Consider the following 14,395-nt stretch of genomic DNA (forward strand, 5'->3'; position numbering starts at 1 on the left):
TCTAAGCTGCCAGTCTGCCACTAATGAATGCTTGTCCTAATAATCAAATACAACATTGCGGCCAGAATAAAGAAATTTGATGCTCAGAACCTATAAACAATAAACTATTCAGAAAGTAGTGAATCAAATCAGAAGTTTTAGTAATTTGATTTTCCATTATTTTGAGCTAACAAAGTCTTACTTGTAGGTTGTACGACTGTGGCAGGTTGATAGCTAGTGTAAAATTGTCATGGTAAGTCTTCTTACTTATTAATTAATTTGTTGGGATGTTGGGGTCGAATAGAAAGGAATAGTTGCGGAAGATTCATATAACTGTACTCAACTTTATTAGGACCAAGGTCTAGTTGATTGATATGTCTACCATATCACAAATAAGTAAAAGGTTGTGTTCCATAGTTAACATTATCAATAGTCTAGGAGTGATAGTAAAGGAGTGTGTCAAGTCAAACATGGACAATTAAAGGTACGCGGAGAGAGTAGTAATTAAACTGTAAAATAGAGATGAAAATCCAATTAAACTAATTAAAGAATTTAATCGAAAGTATTTAACTAACACCTAGAAACCTATTAAGGGGAAAAATCCTAAATAAAATAAGCTAAATGACCAAAACAATAAAAAGGAGAATGAAAAAATCTGCTTCAGGCTTGATGATGACTGCAGTAGTTCCTCACTTTGCATAGGAAAAATGGTACCCTCTTGGAGTGCGTGAACTCTTTGTAAAAGCAATCATCTGAAATTGTAGAAAGTACTTGGCAGCATTGTGTGGATAATGAAATTTTACGCTTGAAAACGGAAGTGATCAAATTGAATGCACAACCGTCCACCTTGATGCAAGAAGTGGTTGGAGCCGGGGCTGGGCCCCAAGAGGAAGCCATGTGCAATGGAGAAACGACATCATCAACCGGGGATTGGGATTGGGATGGAACCGCATGAGTTGGTGAAGCCGCATTATCAACTAGATATTGTTATGTTTATTTGTTGAATGGTAAGGATGAAACAATAGAAACATATATGCAATATAAAACTGAAGTTGAAAATCAGTTGGATAAAAAGATTGTCATGATTAGAAGTGGTAGATTTGGAGAATAAGAATCTTCTTTTGCAGAAATATAATTGGAAAATGGAATCATCCATCAAATTACTGTACATTCTCACCTCAATCTAATGAGAAATCTTCCTAAATGTTGTAGCCTCCCAATTATAGATGTGGCGCGCTTCACACCGATAACTAGGACTCTACAGACACGGCTTCATAGACTCCCTATGACTCTTGAACTCTGTGCTCTGATACCAAGTTTGTCACGCCCCAAGCCTACACCCTGGGAGGGACCGGCACCCGGAGACCATTGTTGGCCCAAGCGAACCCTTGGCCTAGCTTTCTTAACTCAGCGGAAACCTGACTCAAGAGTACAACTCCATGCAAACGCAAGATTTCAAAACAACTTAACTTATAAAATCTGGCCACAAAGGCAACTCAAATCTCAAAACAGAATATTTACATATATACATAGATGAGAGACTCAAAACTAACTGACTGACTGTCTATGAAGCCTCTAAAATACTGAGATGGATGTTGGGACAAACCCCGCAACACCCTAATAAAACAAAACTAAGAACACAAAATAATTGAGTCCTCCGAAATGCAAGGAGGCTCACCACTGACTCTGGAGTGCTCAGCTGGATCAACTACGTGTTGGATGCTGATCCTGGATACCTGTGTCTACATCATAATATGATGCAGGCCAACTGGCATCAGTACATGGAATGTACGAGTATGCGAGCTGGAAAACTAAGCAACAAAGGCTAGAAGGAAATCTGGAAAAAACTGAAAAGCTTACCTGGCTCAACTCAACTCAACCTGACTGACTTCTTTCAATATAAGACAATTTTAAAACAAGTACAATATAAAGAAATATTGTTTATAACATGCTATAGACTCTGTGTGTATACAAAGATACAATAAGCCTGAGATGTATATAGAAATACAAATGAACTGATGTATATAAAAATACAATAATTTCTATGTATGAAAATATAATAACTATTGTGGGAGTTTCTCTAACCGACAACCATCATATAAAAGCTATAGTGATGATACAGCGATCGACCTCACGTTGTCAGAGCATCCTATACCCGGCCAAAGGTATAAGACCTGAACTGCCTAATGGATCCACTAGTCTAATCTGAAAAGGATTCATCTAAAAAGTATGATCCTTTTCTACCCATGGTGGCTAACATGGTTCTATGGGGGCTGTGGGTTCCTTGAACGCTCCCCCAACTCGGTGCTCGATACTACTCCCAAAAATGTACTGGCTCTTATGTTTTTAAAAACATATTTCTTCCTGCTGATATGAGATAATTACTTAAAAACTATCCCGAAGGCTCTTTGGAAATCTCAGTTTCCAACCTTGTTTAAATGTAAAAACATTTCTTTAAAACTTCTTTGGGAATACATAGTTCCCTAATAACTTTGAGAAATGAACTCAACTTTATGTTCTTGACTTAACATGAAACTCTATACTCTTCGCTTGACTTGAAACTTGAGCCTTAGAATGAAGTTAAAACGTTCAATAAAGACTCTTGAACAACTTTGAAGACTTGCTTTGACTCACTTCCTTAACTTCTAGACTTAACTCTTAATTTCACTTGACTTGGAAACTAACTCTCTTTGAATTGGAATTATGAAATTCAAGGTGTTTGACCACATGTTATGGACAAGTTCTTGATGTTTAAATGTACCTTGGAGTGTTGGAAACAACTTGGAAACATAGGTACAATACCAAGGAACATGCATGAGAAAGTATGAAAAGAATGGGGGAACTTGGCATCCTTGGCGCTCTGCAAGGCGCGGAGCGCCAGCCCTTGAAGCTCAGAGGGGACCTGCTGGCGCTCTGCTAGGCGCAGCGCCCTAAGGGAGAAAGCTCAGAAGCTCTTTTGGGGCATGCTGGCAGGCGCGACGCGCCACCCCTTTCCCCAGAAAACTCGACTTTTCACCCTCTTTTTTCCAACTCTAAACCACCCTAACTTCAAGGATTTCAACTCCAAACACTATGGATCATAAAATCCCTCAATATACAAAAGATTCAACTCAAAAACACAATCAAATCATGTACTAAACCAACAAGAACTTTCGACAACACAACCAACAACTTCAACAACCCAACCAAGCTTTTCTCGGAAATAAAACGAACTTGGCGTGTGGGGGAAAGGATCAACCCAACACTAAGAACTCACATACCTAGTAGGGATCACCCCCGACGATATCCACGACGGAAACTTGCTTGATCTCCTCGTTCTCCTCTTCTTCTCTTCTTCTTCTCTTCTTCACTCAAAACCCTCACCCTCACTCTTTTAAAATGGGACAAAATGATCCAAAAATCAGCCTAACACAACAATATAACCCCAATGGAAATAGCTAGGGAAAAGACCAAAATGCCCTTAAAATTTCCGGACGGATTCCCTGCCAACTGCCCAACTTTCCAAGGGCATAACTTGCTCATACGAACTCGAAATCAAGCAAACTCGGTGGCGTTGGAAAGATCATCCCACAAGCTTCACAATCATAATTAGAACTACTCCTAACTTATCCTGAACTAGGAGTTATGATTGCTCAAAGTTGGCCAAAACTCAATGATATCCCACACTTAAACCAAATTTCCAGATTTTGAATTTTTTTTCCAAAAATGACTATTTCCAATTTTTAAGCGTCTTCCTAGTTATTTCAAATTGTCGGATGTTACAGAAAAAAACCAAACTTTGAAGGAAATGTTGAATGTCCTATTTATAAGTTTAGGTTTACCACAAAATTTGTGGGGGGGGGGGGAGGGTGCTATCATTATAGCAAAAGAGAACAACAAAAAAATTGTCTGTTCAGAAAGAGAGAAACAAAAAGTTTTGTTTGTTAGTAAAGGGAGTAACAAATAAATTAAAAAAAAACTTTTGTTTGTTAAGAAGGGAGCAACAGAAAGTTGTGTTTGTTCAGGCTTTGTTGTATCCTGATAGAGAATTGTTTGTCGTCCCTTAAAGTTAATACAAACAATAACTTTTGAAAGATAGTGATCAAACAATTTTCAATACAGTCTATTTCATATGAGAAATGGAAATGAGGGAACTATTTCCAAACGGGTCAAAATAGGACCTAAGACTTTAGATTGTATGTTCATTGGATATGCTACAAATAGGAAAGCATGTCGATTTATGGTTCATAAGCCCGAACCGTCGGATAGTCAAGTGAAAGGTCTAAACGACCTTGGAAAGGACCAAAGGAGAATGTACTTAATAAAGAGATTCGGAGGCGTATTAAATGTCAATGGACAAATTACTTCCTACGAGTTTGATTTTGTAACATTTCTTCTTGAAAATGAGTTGTAACATCCGACAATTTGAAATAACTATGAAGAGGCTTAGAATTGGAAATAGTCATTTTTTTGAAAGAATTTAAGTCTGGAAAAAAATTTGGTTAGTATGGGGAAAAAGTGAGTTTTTGGCCAACTTTGAGCAGTTATAACTCCTAGCTCAGGATGATTTGGGAGTAGTTCCAGTTATGTTTGCGAAACTCGTGGAATGATCTTTCCAACACCGCTGAGTTTGCTCTATTCTGAGTTTGTATGAGTGAGTTATGCCCTTTCGAAGTTGGGCTGTTGGTAAGGGAAGTCAGTCCGGAAATTGTAAGGGTATTTTGGTCTTTTCCCTAGCCTTGTCTTTTGGATATATATTAAGGTGTTAGACTGAATTTAAATTAGTTTTCCCTTTTATAAGAGTGAGTAAGGGTTTGTGAGTGAAGAGGAGAAGAAGAGGAGAAAGAGAAGATCAAGCTAAGTTTCGTCAAAGATCGTCGTGGATATCGTCGGGGGGTGATCCCTACTAGGTATGTGAGTTCATAGTGTTGGGTTGGTTCTTTCCACCACACGTCAAACTCGTTTTAAGTCCGAGAAAAGATTGATTGTGTTGTTGAAGTTTGTGGTTGTGTTTATTGAAGTTTGTGGATTGTGTTGTTGAAGTTCTTGTTGATTTGGGACATGTTTCCGGTTGTATTTTCGAGTTGAATCTATTGTATATTAAGGGTTTTAATGATCCCAAGTGTTTGGGTAAATAACCTTTGAAATTAAGGGAGTTTAGAGTTGGTAACGTGAAGGAGAAAGTCGAGCAGCTTGCATGAAGCAAGTCTGCGTCGCAGACTTGTTTCCTCTGTGAACAAATTCTGCTCTGCGTCGCGGACAGGATGCGGACTCCACTGTTTTCAAAATTTAATTTCATAATTGTTCTTAAGTTTGGCTGTCCTAAATCATTCCTTAACATCAGGAGGTCCTTCTAAACACAAATTATGATCCTTGAATCCATAATTCAATTCAAGAAAGTTAGGATCAGGGTCAAAGTGAAGTTAGAGTTTCAAGTCAAGTAAAGAGTATAGAGTTTCAAGTCAAGTAAAGAGTATAGAGTTTCAAGTCAAGTAAAGAGTATCGAGTTTCAAGTTAAGTCAAGAGTATAGAATTGAGTTCATTTCTCAAAAGTTATTAGGGAACTAAGTATTCCCAAAGAAGTTTATAAATGTTTTTACATTTGAGTAAGAGGGGAACCATGTTTTCCAAAAGAGCCTTTGGGCTAGTTTTCAAGAAAAAGGAACATCGATTCCAAGAGAGCCTTTGGGCAAGATTTTGAGTAATTATCTCAAACTAAAGAAAGTGGTGTTTAAAACACTTATGAGCTAAAGTATATTATTTTTGGGAGTAGTCTTGAGCACCGAGTTGGGGACACGAGTTCATATTAACTCAACTATCCATAAGAACCATGTAGCCAACATGGGATTTAACGGGTCATACTTTTTAGATGATCACGTAAAGTTAAGCTAGTGGATCCACTTGGTAAAGTTAGCTTCCTATATCATGGCAAGGTGTAGGATGGTCCTTGGGCAACGTGAGGTAAAACGTTGTACCACCACTAAGGCTCATAGTGGTGGTTGTCGGTTAAAGAATCTCCCACTAAAGTTATATTACTTTTATATAAGTAAAGTTGAGTTTGTTATTGCTTTAATCATTAACGAACTAAGTTGTTTACCATGTTTTACAAGCTTTATATATTGCATGTGTCTTATTGCTTTATATATTGAGTTTAGTTATTCATGAGTTGAACAGAGCCAAGGTAAGAGTTCCTTTTTACTCTTTTCAAGCTTAAGTTGTGGTTTAGCTTTCTAGCTCGCATACTTGTACATTCAATGTACTGATTCCAGTTGGCCTGCATCTTATGATGATGCAAACATAGGTACCCAAAGTCAGCATCCGGTACGCCGTTGATCCAGCGGAGTACTCCTGAGTTAGTTGAGACTCGAGTTGTCCTTTTTGGGCCAGATTTTATCAGTTAAGTTGTTTTATGTCCTTGTATTGCATGGAGTTATTCTGTTGAGTTAGGTTTCCGCTGAGTTAAGAAAGTCAGGCCAAGGGTTCGCTTGGGGGCCAGCAATGGTCTTCGAGTGCCGGCCACGTCCAAGGTGTAGGCTCGGGGCGTGACATGAGTCTCATATATTCTAAAAGTTATGTCCTTTATGGACTCATTCTCTTGGAGAAAAGGTTGTCAATAGTAAGATAGATTCAATCTTGAGCAACCATACTTGAGAGTTAGTTGATCTTCCTCCATGAAATAAACCTTTGGGTTCAAAATGGATCTACAAAAGGAAAAGATTTTTTATGAAACTATTGGAAAATACAAAGCAAGACTTGTTGTCATAGGCTTTAGACAATAAGAAAACCTTGTGTGACACATAATAGCCACTAACTAGGATTACATCAATTCAGATATTAATTGTGCTAGCTGCGGTATATGGCCTTCAAATTCGTCAAAATGGATGTGAAAACATTATTTTTAAATGAAAAATTGGAGGAAGAAATTTACATGGAACAACCCAAGGGCTTTGTGGTTCGGGTAAAGAAAAGAAAGTCTGTAAACTTGTTAAGTCACTCTGTGGACTAAAAACAAGCGCCCAAATAAGGACATGCAAATTTTGACCAAACTATGTTGGCAAATGAATTCAAGATTAATGAATGTGATAAATGTTTTTACATTAAAGACGCTCCAAATCACAAGGTCATTATTTGTTTTATGTTGATGACATGTTGATCATCAAAAGAGACATTTCTGACATAAATGCTACTAAGCATATGCTAGAAAGACATTGATGTGATTGAAAATGTACTTGACAAGTTCAAGCATTTGGATTTCAATATTGTCAAGACTCCAATAAATGTGAGATTTGTACTTCAAAAAGAATGAAGGCAAAAGTGACTCACAATTGGATTGTGCTAGAGTATTGAGAAATATGATATATATCATGAAGTGTACGCTATCAGATATAGCATATGTTATTAATAAACTAAGTCGGTTCACGAGTAATCTCAATCAAACTCATTGGATAACAATGAAAAGAGTTTTGGAGTATTTAAAACATACTTAAAAAATTATTGCTTTGCATTATAACTAATAGTCAACAGTATTGGAAGAATATAGTGATGCAAATTGAATCACCAGGTCAAATGAAATAAAATCCACGAGTGGATATGTATTTACTCTTGGTGGAGGAGCAGTCTCTTGGAAATCTTCCAAACAGAGATGTAGCGCTGGCTCTACTATGAAATCTGATTTTATCACTCTAGATAAGGCCGGTAAAGAAGTTGAATGACTCCAAAATTTCTTGAAAGACTTTTGGCCCAAACCTTTTCGCTCCAGTATGCATACATTGTGAGAGTTAATTTGCAATAGGTAGGGCATGGAGCATGATGTATAACGGAAAGTCTCGTCACATATGACGTAGACATAATATCGTTAGAGAACTACTCTCTAGTGGAATTATCATAATTGACTATGTAAAGTCAAAGGATAATGTGTCGGATCCACTTATAAAAGGCCTAACTAGAGAGGGAGTTGATAAATTATCAAAGGGAATGGGACTATGGCCGAGAACAAGTCATTGTGGCGGTAACTCTACCTAGAAGACTGGAGATCCCAAGATCTAGGTTCAAGGAGATCAAACAAAGTCATTGATGACGGTTCAACATTGTCAAAATATTTTTTTATGGTCCATTCTCATGATAAGACAATGTTCAGTAACAAGGATAAAGGCATTAGGACTTTTTAATGATTTCTAAGTTTGATACAGGGTATATCAAATGGTGTATCTATAGGATAACACATTTAGAAATAACCTATGTAAGTGTGAAGTGTAAGCCGCTTCAAGGAGAATCCGGTAAGGCCAGTTCTCTACGCACTTATAAACCGAGACGTGTTCATGGCTGAAATGAACAAAACAATGAGAACCAAAAATAGTTCAAGGGTTGATTGTGTGACTTATGTTGTCTAGGTATACACCAAAGCTTGACGGTTCAAAGATATCAAATCTACCGATTGACCGAGTATATCCGATATATGTTCACTATGGAAAGTTCAAAGGGAAACTCACTTATCCAGAGGCAATCAATCCTTAATTACGAATCACACAGTTTTTCATGTATGTTTCAACAATCGTCATTCCCTATTGAAACAGTACTGTTAAAAGTTGTTAGGGTCTTGTTGAGATAAAAAATGGTTTTGCAAAATTGAAGTTTAAAAATAATGGCATAGATAGACGTTTGTCAAACGGCAATGGCATAGATGAGTCAAATTTTTAACAGATAGCATGAATGAGCCTTTTTCAAAGTTTGATGATATATTTGAGTCTTTTCTCATGATTATAATGTCTTATACTAATTATCCCACAGAGAATCAGAGATCAAAACAAAATATTGTTCAACTTTAGTATAAAAAAAGGAAGATAATTCATATAATCATATTTATAATAAATATAAAAAAATAATAGTTATTGGCAAGCTTCATTAGTTTGCGCAAAAAAAATTACTAATTCGCGCAAAAAAAGATGTACGGAATTACGAATTACTTATCATGTCTTAAGACACATATTTGATTCCCGCAAAGACATGTTTTAACCATTTTGCTTCAATTAGACATGGTTTATTCAGTACACAATTCTTCTCTTCACGATCTAGCAGTGTTCAAATATCTAATTAAACTAAAAAGGTTTACACAAAACAATGGATCTAATTTAGATTTTTATGTTCAGATAAGTTATCAAATGGTCATTTAGAATTAAAATATCAAATCTTTTATTTTTTAATTTAACATGGATAAGAATTTACAAACATCAAATTTTGGATCCGTCTTTATCAATCCATTCAGTCAACAAGTATACATGAAGGCTGACGAGGCAGGGATATAAAAGTTGTTAATTAGTAATTTATCCGCGCGAAAAAAAATGTTTAGAGACGTTTCGTAAGGGATAACTAGAAAATTATTCTTTTGATGTATGACTTTTTAAGAGGCGCATAAACGAGAAAATGAACCACTAATACGAATTGAGGGGCGTATCAAACACCGTTGTTCCATCAAAGCCCACATTTGCTGCTACTGTCGAAACAACTCTGGCAGTTATGACAGCTTCTACTACTATTAATATTCAACATGGGAGTTGGTTGTCTTCTTTAGTGTCGAAGGTTACTTTCTTTATACTCTTGCCAGTAAGCTTACCATAGTCGGGAAATTCATAAAGGGTAAACCAACTATGGAAGAGTTAAGAAGGCTATTTATTAGCCAATTCAGCTACAAAGATTGGTTAAAATAGCTTTGATAAGGGCTCATGTTCTTAGATGTTTTGATGATCTCCTCACAAGTGCAGGGACCTGGTCCTCTACAGAGTATGAGTACTCGTCCAGTGACAAAGTGCTGAACAACTATAAAGTTGTCCGCGTCAGAAAGTTGGTGAAGCTGCAAAGTACTTCACCAATCAGAAGCGACGAGGTTGTTTGTACATTGGATAATAACTCCTCATGGTATATATCAAATAACAAACAACATTACCTACTCATTCATTCAAAGAGAGATACTTTCAAGCTTCAAAAACAGCAAGGGACCTGATAGAAGTGCTTCTATTGCTTTCTGTCCCAGCTGTAATGTTGTTTGCTTGTAATAGTGCTTATATTGTAGGATTTGTTTCACTTTTGAAAGAAACGTTTCAAACTTGTGTGAATCATTGTAAGAGCTAGGTTAAGGGTAACTTAGTTTCTTACTCTAAAGTCTATATTCATCGATTAGGATTAGTATAGTGGGCAGTGTTGTATCTGCACTGGCTCAGCTAAGTGATAGGAGGTATTGCTTAGTGTGGAGATTAGCAGGCTAATCTCATTTTGTAAACTGGCTTTTACTTTTGCTTGGAGAAGATTAGTGGAATCAGTTTGAAAAGTCCTGTTGAGATCAGGTCGTGGTTTTACTCCCTTGAGCAAGGAGGTTTTCACGTAAAGTTGATTGTCAATCTTTACTTTTAGTATTTGTTATATATTGTTTATTACTGTAACTGTGTCGAGGACTTGGTCCCATCTACATAGGTGGACGCATACATTCCAACAAGCTTAATTGATTATAGAATAGTGTACATTCATTTCTCTGATGAATAACATATGGGTATATCATTAAAAACTTCAATAAGTCCTTTTTTTGTCGGACATAAAGGTACAGCCAGCCTCATTGTCATGTATATCCAAATCATCAGCCAAAATAAGTAAAGAACCAAGCCAAATAAGAGTCCAGGTGCTTAAATAAAATCTCAATCACATCGTCTTTTCCAATGTTTTTACCAACTGCATAGGCTTCAAAATCTGTAGAAATCAATCTCTATCTTTTACTAGACTTTCCACAAATCTCCGCCATCTTTTTAGAGACTAGTTTCTAGGAACGTGCTTTGCATGTGTGTCCCATGTACCTTCTATATATGTTTTTTGATAATTTACTTATTTTGATCAACTTTGTGAATAGTATGAGTCCTATATGAATTGCAAGCAAATTCATTTTGTATCCCCAATTCCCTTTTTGTGCTTCTCCCCTATCGTAAAGAATTGAGTTTGTTCAATTCTAAAATTTTAAGGACATCCGTCCCGCAAAACAGAACAGACAGCAAAACTCTGAAGCCCCTCCTACTGATACCAATATTAACATCAAGGGGAAGTAGAGGTTTGGAGGTACAAAATGAATGTAGAAGTGTTGGAGAGGTAAAGAATAACAAGCTTAGACAATAATAAAACAATGTTTGTGAGCTTGCCTAGGAAACAAGATGTATTTTCCAATGTTTCACAACAACAAGGCTGTTTTTCTATTGTTTGGTCAATCGCAAATATTACTCTTTCATTACTTGGGCATCAAAGCTTATTCAAGTCCAAATATTTTCAACTTGGTTCAACCAACATCCTGCATTTGGATCAAATCAGAGAATGATTAATTGTATTGTTCCCTTTTTGTTGGTGTTTATTTTTTTTCCATTAGTTAGCAATGTTGTCTTAATAAGAGCCTAATTATTTTGCCAATTTTCAGTTGTTTTTTTTTTAAAAAAAAACACTTGAGCCATATAACCATCCTCAACTTTATTCGGACCAAGGCGTAGTTGATTGATATGTTTACCATAACGCTAGCAAGTAAAATGTTGTGTTCCATAGCTAACATGATCATCAATAATCTAGGAGTGATATAGTAAATGATTTGTAAAAGTATGCCAAGTCAAACATGGACAAATAAATATGTACGGAGAAAGTAGTAATTAAACTGTAAAATAGAGATGAAGATCCAATTGAACTAATAAAAGAATTTAATTAAAAGTATTTAACTAACACCTAATTACCTATTAAGGAGAAAAATCCTATAAAAAAAACTAATTGACCAAAAATAAAAATCTACATTATCCTATTGTACCCTCACTAAGATTTGATCAATCTTCAGGCTTGATGATGACTTCAATTAGACATGTTTTATTCAATATTCAATTCTTCTCTTCATGATCTAGCGGAATTCAAATATCTAATTAAACTAAAAAGGTTTACACAAAACAATGGATCTAATTTAGATTTTTAAGTTTAGATAAGTTATCAAATGGTCATTTAGAATTATAATGTCAAATCTTTTATTTTACATCCTTTTATTCTTTTTAACATGGATAAAAATTTACAAACATCACATTTTGAATCCGTCTTTATCATTCCATTCAGTCAACAAGTATACATGAAGGCTGACGAGGTGGGTATATAAAGGTTGCTTATTAGTAATTTATTGGGGTGAAAAAAAATGTTTAGAGAAGTTTCGTATCGGCTGAAGATTGCTTTCTTTAGTACTGCCGAAGATTGCTTTCTTTAATCTTGCCTGTAAGCTTACCATAGTCAGGAAATTCATAAAGGGAAAACCAAATATGGAAGAAGTAAGAAAGCTATGTATTAGCCAATTTCAGCTATTGGGATCGGTTAAAATAGCTTAATTGATTATAGAACAGTGTACATTGATTTTTCTGATGAATAACATATGGTAATATCATTAAAAGCTTCAGTAAGACCTTTTTTTTTTGTTGGACATAAAGATACAACCAGCCTCATTGTCCATGTCTCGCTGCATTCTTACTCAACTCTATAGCTAATATTGGATCATGTCCATTAATCTTTGGATTGAATTGAGAATACTCTATAGCTCTCAATATCAGAATCATCACTATTGTCTTCCATAGCTAACATTATCAATAGTCTAGAAGTGATATAGTAAATAATTTATTAGGAGTCGACAAATAAATATGCATGGGGAGAGTAGTAATTAAATTAAACAATAAAATAGAGATGAAGATCCAATTGAACTAATAAAAATTAATTAATTGAAAGTAATTAAGTACCACCCCTTTTTAACACCTATTTAGGGGAGGAAGCTGTGACATCTTACAAGTTGATAACTAGGAAGAAGCTTAAAAATCGGAAATAGTCATTTTTGGAAAGAATTTAAAAATCTGAAAAAAATAATTATGGGAAAAAGTGAGTTTTTGATCAACTTTGAATAGTCATAAATCCTATCTCAGGATGAGTTAGGTGTAGTTCCAGTTATGTTTGGAAAGCCCTTGGAATGATCTTTCCAACGCCGCCGAGTTTGCTCGATTCCGAGTTCGTATGAGTGAATTATTCCCTTTGGAAGTTGGGCTGTTGGCAGGGCAGTTAACCCGATTTTGTAGGGGTATTTTGGTCTTTTCCCTTGCCTTTTATTTTGGTCATATTAAGGTGTAAGACTGATTTTAAATCAGTTTTTCCCTTTTTAAAAGAGTGAGAGTTAGGGCTTTTGAGAGAAGAGAGAAAGAAGAGGAGAAAAAGAAGGAGCAAGGAGTCCGTCAAGATCATAGTGGATATCGTCGGGGGTGATCCCTATTAAGGTATGTGAGATCATAGTGTTGGGTTGGTTCATTCCCCCACACGCCAAACGCATTTTAAATCCGAGAAAAGATTGTTTGTGTTGTTGAAGTTTTTGGTCGTTGAAGTTGTGGTTTTGTTGTTGAAGTCCCTTGTTGATTTGGGACATGTTTCCGGTTGTGTTTGTGAGTTGAAATCTATTGTATGTTGAGGGGTTTAATGATTCTAAGTGTTTGGGGCTGGAACCATTGAAGTTAAGGAGGTTTAGAGTTGGAAAAATGAAGGAGAAAAGTCGAGTTTTCTGGGGAAAGGGGTGGCGCGTCGTGCCTGCCAGCGCGCCCCAAAAGGGACTCTGAAGTCCAGCCCTTGGGGTGGCACATCTCTCAGAGGGCCCAGCAGGCCCCTCTAAGGTCTGAAGGCTGGCGCCCCGCGCCTCTCAGAGCGCCAAGGACGCCAAGTCTTCCCATTCTTTCCCCACTTTTTCATGCATGTTCCTTGGTAATGTACCTATGTTTTATAGTTGTTTTCAACACTCTAAGGTACATCTAAACATCCCGAACTCATCCATAAACATGAGATTCTTACCCTTGAATTCATAATTCAATTCGAGGAAAGTTCGGATCAAAGTCAAGTGAAGTTAGAGTCAAGTCTAGAAGTTAAGAAGTAAGTCAAAGCAAGTCTTCAAAGTTTTTCAAGAGTCTGTTGAACGTTTTAACTTCATTTTAAGGCTCAAGTTTCAAGTTGAGTAAAGAGTATAGAGTTTCAAGTTAAGCCAAGAGTATAGAGTTGAGTTCATTTCTCAAAAGTAATTAGGGAACTATGTATTCCCAAAGAAGTTTCTAAATGTTTTTACATTTGAGTAAGAAAGGAACTATGATTCCAAAAGAGTCTTTGGGCTAGTTTTCAAGAAAAAGGAACATCGATTCCAAGTGAGCCTTTGGGCTAGATTTTGAGCAATTATCTCAAACTAAAGAAAGATGTGTTTAAAACACTTCTGAGCTAAAGTATTTTGGGAGTAGTATTGAGCACCGAATTGGGGACGCGAGTTCATATTAACTCAACTCTCCATAAGAACCATGTAGCCAAACATGGGAATTAACGAGTCATTCTTTTTAGATGATCACGTAAGATTAAGCTAGCGGATCCACTAAGTTAAGTA

The 14,395-nt window shown here is 36.2% G+C and overlaps 1 pseudogene; it reads right to left on the reverse strand.

Annotated features, from left to right (window-relative positions):
• Window positions 1-36: 36 nt before the first annotated feature.
• The window catches only part of LOC125868844 (uncharacterized), a 16,034-nt pseudogene continuing 1,675 nt past the window's right edge, over window positions 37-14,395 (reverse strand).

This window comes from Solanum stenotomum, chromosome 6, assembly GCF_019186545.1.
Source record: "Solanum stenotomum isolate F172 chromosome 6, ASM1918654v1, whole genome shotgun sequence".
Classification (NCBI taxonomy): Eukaryota; Viridiplantae; Streptophyta; class Magnoliopsida; order Solanales; family Solanaceae; genus Solanum; species Solanum stenotomum.